The sequence below is a fragment of the Mesoplodon mirus genome, assembly GCF_964341445.2.
Source record: "Mesoplodon mirus genome assembly, chromosome: 7".
Taxonomy (NCBI): domain Eukaryota; kingdom Metazoa; phylum Chordata; class Mammalia; order Artiodactyla; family Ziphiidae; genus Mesoplodon; species Mesoplodon mirus.
In genome coordinates this window covers 17,464,616-17,474,983 of record NC_138983.1, presented here as the reverse complement: position 1 = coordinate 17,474,983, position 10,368 = coordinate 17,464,616, and positions in this window count along the sequence as shown.

Sequence of the window (10,368 nt, the reverse complement as noted above, 5' to 3'; positions counted from 1 at the left end):
AAAATCTCCCCTAGAGACTCTGGAGGGATCATGGTCCTGATTTTAGACTTCTGACCTCCAGAGCTATGAAAGCAAAAATTTCTGTTGTGTTAAGCCACCAATGTTGTGGTAATTTGTTATGACAGCCCCAGGAAACTAATACACCCCTGTTTTCAATATCTGGAGACAGAGGGAGAAAACTGACCTCCAGAGAGCAGCTTGCAGTGACCAAGGATCATTCATTCTTGAAACATAAATGATTAAGATCTTCAAATGGTACAAGGGAAGGGAGCCAATACTAACTGAGCACTTACTGTGGGCCAGGCTCTGTCCTAGGCACTTGCCTCTATTATTTTGTTTAATTCTCATAACAACCTTATAAAGCAGGTACCATTAATAAGTATGTGAAGCTCCCCTGTCAAGCCACAAACTGGATTAGGAGGTTGAATGTGCCTGATAAAGAACTGCAAGACTCCAGACGACTTAGCCCATCTAAGAAATCAATGCATTAACCAAGAGGTAATGAGGTGTAGGAGTTGGTGGTGTATCTATCAGAGCCAGACTACCGGGATAGACGACCCAGAACTTCTACTCATCAGCTGTGTGACCCTGGGCAGGTACTTAACATGTCTGTGCCTTCGTTTCTCCATCTCTTAATACGGGTATCTGCCTTACATAAGGTTGTTGTGAGTTAAAGCATGTAAGGCATATAGGGCCAATCCTGGCAGACAGCAGCCACTCCATAAGGGTTAGCTATTACTGTAACACACATGCTAGCAAGTACTTGATAAACTCTCAATGGCTATTGACTATTAATATCATCATTAGTTCAATTAAGACCCAGATGGACCTTAATCTTTCTGTTTCTTCTAGAGAGTCATGATCTTTTTTCTGCTAGACTTAAAAAGACCTCCTTGGAAAAGAGAAATTAGATTAAAATAAAAGCTCTCAGAATGTAGACTCTCAGACTGATCCAAAGTACAAGGCATATAAAGTAATGGCTGGAGAGGGGGAGGTTCTTTAAGGCTTTCAACATATATTTAGTAGAGAATTAAACTTAATTTCAAAATTACAAAATAAATAGATTCAAAGATAGTCACAGCACCTGAAATATGACAATTTACTAGGACAAAAGCCACTGATTGTTAGGTAGGTGGAGGGAGGAGAGGCAAGGAGAAAAGAGAGAATGGTTTTCCTAAAAATAACATAATAAAAATAAAAACAAAGTGAAAAATTCCTACTGCCAAGAAATCCCCAGGATCTTTGGCCATACTACAATAAACTGGGGTCAGAAAAGTTTGAATGTTTGCTTATTCCATAGTTCTTTTATTTATTTAACACTTATTGCACATTAATAAGTAGTTCAAAGTTTCATTATCTAGGGCGATGTTTTCAAAGAACTGCAGTACAGGCTAGAAGGAATTGAGGGTTAAAGGAGAACAATAAAAGGGAAGAGATGTTCACTGCAGATTTCCAGGGAAAGTGCTAAACCAGATGACTGCCCAGATCTCTTCCTGTGCCTGTAAAGCTAATTCCAGACCATGTCATCAGTCACATACTACAGTGTCAGTATATGCAACCTGTCTATTGGCTAGTTATTCTGTATACTGATGTTATCAATCTACTTTTGTAAATCAAATATATTTTACTTGTGCATTTGGGGTTCTTTTGTTTTGTATACATATATACTTTTTAACCTCTTCTTTATTTTTATTTATTTATTATTTTGCCACACTGCGCAGCTTGTGGGATCTTAGTTCCCCAACCAGGGATCAAACCCAGGCCCTCCACAATGAAAGCATGCAGTCCTAACCACTGGACCACCAGGGAAGTCCCTGCATTTTGCTTATTGTTTCTCTCACTCTAGCTGCATGCCTGCTTGGTTGCATTCTAAAACAGTGCCTGGCTCATAGGAGGTGTTCAATAAACACTTGCTGAATCATGAGCGGAAACACAACCTCTATTCAAGCACTCAGATTGATAGAATGGAATCCGGACGGCCTTTAAGCATCCCCACTGATAAAGGATGCTGTAACAACACCCTCCTCACCCCTCCCTTCTTTGAGAACAGTCCCTCTTCCTCCACCTGTACACATGGGCCCCTGGCAGCTATGTTTGCTTCCTGTGATCTCGCTTCCTTGGTCTTAACTGACTGGACCAAAGCAGACATGTGACCTAAGCTGAGCCAGATCAATTCTGTCTTCTGGGACTTAGTTTTGCCTTTGTAAGAATGGAGGGACTTTGATAAAATGACCTATGAACCCATTCACAGGTCCAATGGCAGGGAGAGAGAATATACATAAAACTAGAAAAATCATAAAAAGCTGGACAATACAGAAAAGCACAAAGAAGGAAATAAAAATCACCCATTTAACAGAGTTTCTAATAATGAAAAATGGGAAACAACCTACATGTCCAAAATTTTAAAAAAAAAAACCAGATAAATAAACTATGTTACATCAATACTAGGCTGTGCTGGGGCTTGCCTGGTGGTCCAGTGGTTAAGACTCTGTGCTTCCCAGGGAGATCAGCTTGGTGCTTTGTGATGACCTAGAGGGGTGGGAGAGGGAGGATGGGAAGGAGGCTCAAGAGAGAAGGGATATGGGGACATGTGTATGCATATGGCTAATTCATTTTTTTGTGCAGCAGAAACTAACACAGTATTGTGAAGCAATTATACTCCAATAAAGATCTAGTAAAAAAAAAAAAAAAGACTCTGTGCTTCCAATGCAGGTTCAATCCTTGGTCAGGGAACTAAGATCCCACAGGCCACGTGGCATGACCAAAAAAAAGAAAAAGAAATCAGGCCTTGACAAAACTAGAGTCAATGTTTATCTCCTTTAACACTACAAGATTCCTCTGGATTCTGCCTTCAATCCTGTGTGGGTTGGCAAGCCACAGTCAGCTGGAGCAAGGTAAAAACAAAACAGAGAATGCAGCAATGAGGAGAGAAGCAGAGTTTCTGCTGAAAGATCAGCTGTTATGCAGTTGGTTCAAGATGGAGGAGTAGAAGGCCGTGCTCTCACTCCCTCTTGCGAGAGCACTGGAATCACAACTAACTGCTGAACAATCATCGACAGGAAGACACTGGAACTCACCAAAAAAGATACCCGACATCCAAAGACAAAGGAGAAGCCACAGTGAGGTGGTAGGAGGGGTGCAATCACAACAAAATCAAATCCCACAACTGCTGGGTGGGTGACTCACCCACTGGAGAACACTTATATCACAGAAGTCCACCCACTGGAGTGAAGGTTCTGAGCCCCACGTCAGGCTTCCCAACCTGGGGTTCTGGCAATGGGAGGAGAAATTCCTAGAGAAGCAGACTTTGAAGGCTAGCAGGATTTGATTGCAGGACTTCAACAGGACTGGGGGAAAGAGAGACTCCACTCTTGGAGGGCACACACAAAGTAGTGTGTGCCTCGGGACCCAGGGGAAAGAACAGTGACCCCATAGGAGACTGAACCAGACCTACCTGCTAGCGTTGGAGGGTCTCCTGTAGAGACGGGGGACAAGGACACTGGCAGCAGAAGTTCTGGGAAGTACTCCTTGGTATGAGCCCTCCCAGGTCCACCATCAGCCCCACCAAAGAGCCCGGATAGGCTCCAGTACTGGATCACCTCAGGCCAAACAACCAACAGGGAGGGAACCCAGCCCCACCATCAGCAGACAGGTGGATTAACGTTTTACTGAGCTCTGCCCACCACCAGTCCCTCGCATCAGGTAACTTGCTCAAGCCTCTTACATACCTCATCCACCAGAGGGTAGAAAGCAGAAGCAAGAAGAACTACAATCCTGCAGCCTGTGAAACAAAAACCACATTCACAGAAAGATAGACGAGATGAAAAGGCAGAGGGCTATGAACCAGATGAAGGAACAAGATAAAAGCCCAGAAAAACAACTAAATGAAGTGGAGATAGGCAACCTTCCAGAAAAAGAATTCAGAATAATGATAGTGAAGATGATCCACGACCTCGGAAAAAGAATGGAGGCAAAGATTGAGAAAAATGCAAGAAATAATTGACAAAGACCTAGAAGAATTAAAGAACAAACAAACAGAGATGAACAATACAATAACTGAAATGAAAACTACACTAGAAGGAATCAATAGCAGAAAAACTGAGGCAGTATGGATAAGTGACCCAGAAGACAGAATGGTGAAATTCACTGCTGTGTAACAGAATAAAGAAAAAAGAATGAAAAAAAATGAAGGCAGCCTAAGAGACCTCTGGAACAACACTAAACATAACAACATTTGCATTATAGGGATCCCAGAAGGAGAAAAGAGAATGGACCCAAGAAAATATTTGAAGAGATTATAGTCAAAAACTTCCCTAACATGGGAAAGGAAATAGCCAACCAAGTCCAGTAAGCACAGAGGGTCCCATACAGGATAAACCCAAGGAGAAACATGCCGAGACACATAGTAATAAATCGGCAAAAGTTAAAGACAAAGAAAAATTATTGAAAGCAGCAAGGGAAAAACGACAAGTAACATAAAAGGGAATCCCCATAAGGTTAACAGCTGGTTTCTCAGCAGAAACTCTACAGGCCAGAAGGGAGTGGCATAACATATTTAAAGTGATGAAAGGGAAGAACCTACAACCAAGATTAGGCTGCCCAGCAAGGATCTCATTAACATTCGATGGAGAAATCAAAAGCTTTACAGGCAAACAAAAGCTAAGAGAATTCAGCACCAAACCAGCTCTACGACAAATGCTAAAGGAACTTCTCTAACTGGGAAAAACAAGAGAAGAAAAGGATCTACAATATCAAGCCCAAAAGAATTAAGAAAATGGTAATAGGAACATACATATCAACAATTACCTTAAACGTGAATGGAGTAAATGCTTCAACCAAAGACACAGGCTTGCTGAATGGATACTAAAACAAGACCCATATATATGCTGTCTACAAGAGACCCATGTCAGACATATGGACACATACAGACTGAAAGTGAAGGGATGGAAAAAGATATTCCATGCAAATGGAAATCAAAAGAAAGCTGGAGTAGCAATACTCATATCAGATGAAATAGACTTTAAAATAAAGAATGTTACAAGAGACAAGGACGGACACTACACAGTGATCAAGGGATCAATCCAAGAAGAAGATATAACAATTAAAAATATATATTCACCCAACATAGGAGCACCTCAATACATAAGGCAAAAACTAACAGCTATAAAAGAGGAAATCGACAGTACACAATAATAGTGGGGGACTTTAACACCTCACTTACACCAATGGACAGATAATCCAAACAGAAAATTAATAAGGAAACACAAGCTTTAAATGACACAATAGACCACATAGATTTAATTGATATTTATAGGACATTCCATGCAAAAACATCAGATTACACTTTCTTCTCAAGTGCACATGGAACATTCTCTAGGATGGATCACATCTGGGGTCACAAATCAAGCCTCAGTAAACTTAAGAAAATTGAAATCATATCAAGCATCTTTTCTGACCAAACACTATGAGATTAGAAATGAATTATAAGGAAAAAAGTAAAAAACACAAGCACATGGAGGCTAAACAATACATTACTAAATAACCAAGAGATCACTGAAGAAATCAAAGAGGAAATTAAAAAAATACCTAGAGACAAATACCAATGAAAACACGATGATCCAAAATCTATGGGATGCAGCAAAAGCAGTTCTAGGAGGGAAGTTTATAGCTATACAAGTGTACCTCAAGAAACAAGAAGAATCTCAAATAAACAATCTAACCTTACACCTAAAGGAACTAGAGAAAGAAGAACAAACAAATCCAAAAGTTAGTAGAAGTAAAGAAATCATAAAGATCAAAGCAGAAATACATGAAATAGAAACAAAGAAAACAATAGCAAAGATCATTAAAACTAAAAGCTGGTTCTTTGAGAAGACAAACAAAATTGATAAGCCATTAGCCAGACTCATCAAGAAAAGAGGGAGAGGACTCAAATCAATAAAATTAGAAATGAAAAAGGAGAAGTTACAACAGACACCACAGAAATACAAAGCATCCTAAGAGACTACTACAAGCAATTCTATGCCAATAAAATGGACAACCTGGAAGAAATGCACAAATTCTTAGAAAGGTATAACCTTGCAAGACTGAACCAGGAAGAAATAGAAAATATGAACAGACCAATCACAAGTAATGAAATTGAAACTGTGATTAAAAATCTTCCAACAAACAGAAGTCCAGGACCAGATGGCTTTACAGGTGAATTCTATTAAACATTTAGAGACGAGCTAACACCCATCCTTCTCAAACTCTTCCAAAAAAATTGCAGAGGAAGGAATACTCCCAAACTCATTCTGTGAGGCCACCATCACCCTGATACCAAAACCAGACAAAAATACAACAAAAAAAAGAAAATTACAGACCAATATCACTGATGAATATAGATGAAAAAATCCTCAACAAAATAGTAGCAAACAGAATCCAACAACACATTGAAAGGATCATACACCATGATCAAGTGGGATTTATTCCAGGGATGCAAGGATTCTTCAATATACGCAAATCAATCAATGTGATACACTATATTAACAAAATGAAGAATAAAAACCATATGATCATCTCAATAGATGCAGAAAAAGCTTTTGACAAATTTCACCACCCATTTATGATAAAAACTCTCCAGAAAGTGGGCATAGAGGGAATCTACCTCAACATAATAAAGGCTATATATAACAAACCCACAGCAAACATCATTCTTAATGGTGAAGAAGTAAAAGCATTTCCTCTAAGATCAGGAACAAGACAAGGATGTCCACTCTCACAACTATTATTCAACATAGTTTTAGAAGTCCTAGCCATGGCAATCAGAGAAGAAAAAGAAATACAAATTGGAAAAGAAGTAAAACTGTCACTATTTGCAGGTGACATGATACTATACATAGAGAATCCTAAACATGACACCAGAAAATTACTAGAGCTAATCAATGAATTTGGTAAATTTGCAGGATACAAAATTAATGCATAGAAATCTCTTGCACTCCCATACACTAATGATGAGAAATCTGAAAGAGAAATGAAGGAAACACTCCCGTTTACCACTGCAACAAAGAGAATAAAATACCGAGGAATAAACCTACCTAGGGAGACAAAAGACCTCTATGCAGAAAACTATAAGACACTGATGAAAGAAATGAAAGATGATACAAACAGATGGAGAAATATACCATGTTCTCAGATTAGAAGAATCAATATTATGAAAATGACTATACTACCCAAAGCAATCTACAGATTCAATGCAATCCCTATCAAATTACCAATGGCATTTTTTACAGAACTAGAGCAAAAATCTTAAAATTTGTATGGAGACACAAAAGACCCCAAATAGCCAAAGCAGTCTTCAAGGGAAAAAAATGGAGCTGGAGGAATCAGACTCCTAAGTTCAGACTATACTACAAAGCTACAGTAATCAAGACAATATGGTACTGGCACAAAAACAGAGATATAGATCAATGGAACAGGGTAGAAAGCCCAGAGATAAACCCACGCACCTATGGTCAACTAATCTATGACAAAGGAGGCAAAGATATACAATGGAGAAAAGACAGTCTCTTCAATAAGTGGTTCTGGGAAAACTGGACAGCTACATGTAAAAGAATGAAATTAGAACACTCCCTATCACCATACACAAAAATAAACTCAAAATGGATTCGAGACCTCAATGTAAGACCGGACACTATAAAACTCTTAGAGGAAAACATAGGAAGAACACTCTTTGACATAAATCACAGCAAGATCTTTTTTGATCCACCTCCTAGAGTAATGGAAATAAAAACAAAAATAAACAAATGGGTCCTAATGAAACTTAAAAGCTTTTGCAAAGCAAAGGAAACTGCAAGCAAGACAAAAAGACGACCCTCAGAGTTGGAGAAAATATTTGCAAACGAATCAACAGACAAAGGATTAATCTCCAAAATATATAAACAGCTCATGCAGCTCAATATTAAAAAAACAAACCACCCAATGAAAAAAAATGGGCAGAAGACCTAAATAGATGTTTCTCCAAAGAAGATATACAGATGGCCAAGAAGCACATGAAAAGCTGCTCAACATCACTAATTATTAGAGAAATACAAATCAAAACTACAATGAGGTATCACCTCACACCAGTTAGAATGGGCATCATGAGAAAATCTGCAAACAACAAATGCTGGAGAGGGTGTGGAGAAAAGGGAACCCTCTCGCACTGTTGGTGGGAATGTAAATCGGTACAGCCACTATGGAGAACAGTATGGAGGTTCCTTAAAAAACTAAAAATAGAATTACCCTATGACCCAGCAATCCCACTACTGGGCATACACCCAGAGAAAACCATAATTCAAAAAGACACATCCACCCCAATGTTCACTGCAGCACTATTTACAATAGCCAGGTCATGGAAGCAACCTAAATGCCCATCGACAGATGACTGGGTAAAGAAGATGTGGTACATATGTACAATGGAATATTACTCAGTCATAAAAAGGAACGTAATTGGGTCATTTGTAGAGACATGGATGAATCTAGAGACTGTCATACAGAGTGAAGTAAGTCAGAAAGAGAAAAACAGATATTGTATACTAACACATATATGTGGAACCTAGAAAGATGGTACAGATGAAGTCATTTGCAGGGCAGAAATTGAGACACAGATGTAGAGAACAAACGTATGGACACCAACGGGGGGAAGCGGCAGGGGTGGTGGTGGTTGTGTGATGAATTGGGCGATTGGGATTGACATGTATATACTAATACGTATAAAATGGATGACTAATAAGAACCTGCTGTATAAAAAATATATAAAATAAAATTCAGAAAAAGAAAAAGATTCCTCTGTGTACAATCCTAGGCAGTGCTGTCATGGAAAGATCTATAAAACATACTGTTAAGTGACCAAAGCAAAGCACAGAACAAAATGTGCTGTTATTTTATATATATATATATATTTTTTTTTTTTTTGAAACTACATATTGCATGTAAAGTTCTATAAGTATAAGCTATACCAATAGCCATAGTTACCTCTGGGGGAGAGAGGTGTGAAAAGGAACTTTTGGGTTTTATGTGAAATAATTTTGTAGTTTAAATGTATTAATATGATACCATATTATGTCAACTTGTTTAATTAAAGGAAAAAAATCAAAATTATGAAAAGATACCAAGAGTAGAGTCAACTGAGATCAGAGACAAAGACACTATTTAGGAAGCTGTGGGCATTGCTCAAATGTGATGGGATCGGGCCTTAGCTGGGGCAGAGGGGACAATCACAGAGATAAATGTGTGATAAATTTAGGGGCTTTCATAGTAAAGAGCCTGGGCTTTGGAATTCAGCTGCTAAGACTCAAAGCCCAACTCAGCTAAGGGATATTGGGTAAGTTAGTCCACATCTCTGCGTCTCTGCTCGTTTGTCAACGGAGATGATAATATTACTTCCTAGCTCACAGAGCTTTCACGAATCAATTTGCATAAAGTGCTTAGAACTTTGTCATTGCTCAATACATGCTGGTTATCATTTGTATGACTCCTCTTATTATTACCATCATCATCATTATCATCAGCGTTGTCATCAATATTATCATCATTAGGACCAAATCTAGTCCCTGAGCTTGGATGAGCAGTTGGAAATAGAGAAAAATATATAATTTGAATTGAAGCATTTTCCAGGACTGAGAATCAGAGAAGAATAAGGAAACCAAGAAGAGTTCACAAGCCTGATTACCATGGTTAACTAATGGACGGCAACAGAAAGGGAAGGATGTAGTGCTGAGTGAAACTGCCTGGCAAGTTGCTTAAGGATTAGGTTTGAAGGACCTTGTATGATTAAGTCTGTTTTAAAACAGAAAAACACTGGTTGAGTCTTTTATCTCTTTGAAGTTTATGTTTAAAAAATCAGATATATTAAATTATACAGATAGATATATATCATATGTATATAATAGCTTACTCTCTTTTTTAAAATTTATTAATTTAATTTATTTATTTTTGGCTGCATTGGTCTTCCTTGCTGCGTGCGGGCTTTCTCTAGTTGTGGCGGTGCACGTGTTTCTCATTGCGGTGCCTCCTCTTGTTGCCGAACACAGGCCCTAGAGCACACGGGCTTCAGTAGTTGCAGCGCACTGGCGTAGTAGTTGTGGTTCACGGGCTCTACAGCACAAGCTCAGTAGTTGTGGCGCACGGGCTTAGTTGCTCTGCGGCATGTGGGATCTTCCTGGATCGGGGCTTGAACCCTTGTCCCCTGTGTTGGCAGGCGGATTCTTAACCACTGCGCCACCAGGGAAGTCCCTATAATAGCTTATTCTTTTGCAGTGAATTATTAAGCCAAAGCAACAATCCCCTTGGGAAAACACAGCCGCACTTCCTGCCCCAGATCACTTCCCCATTTTTTTTTTAAATTGA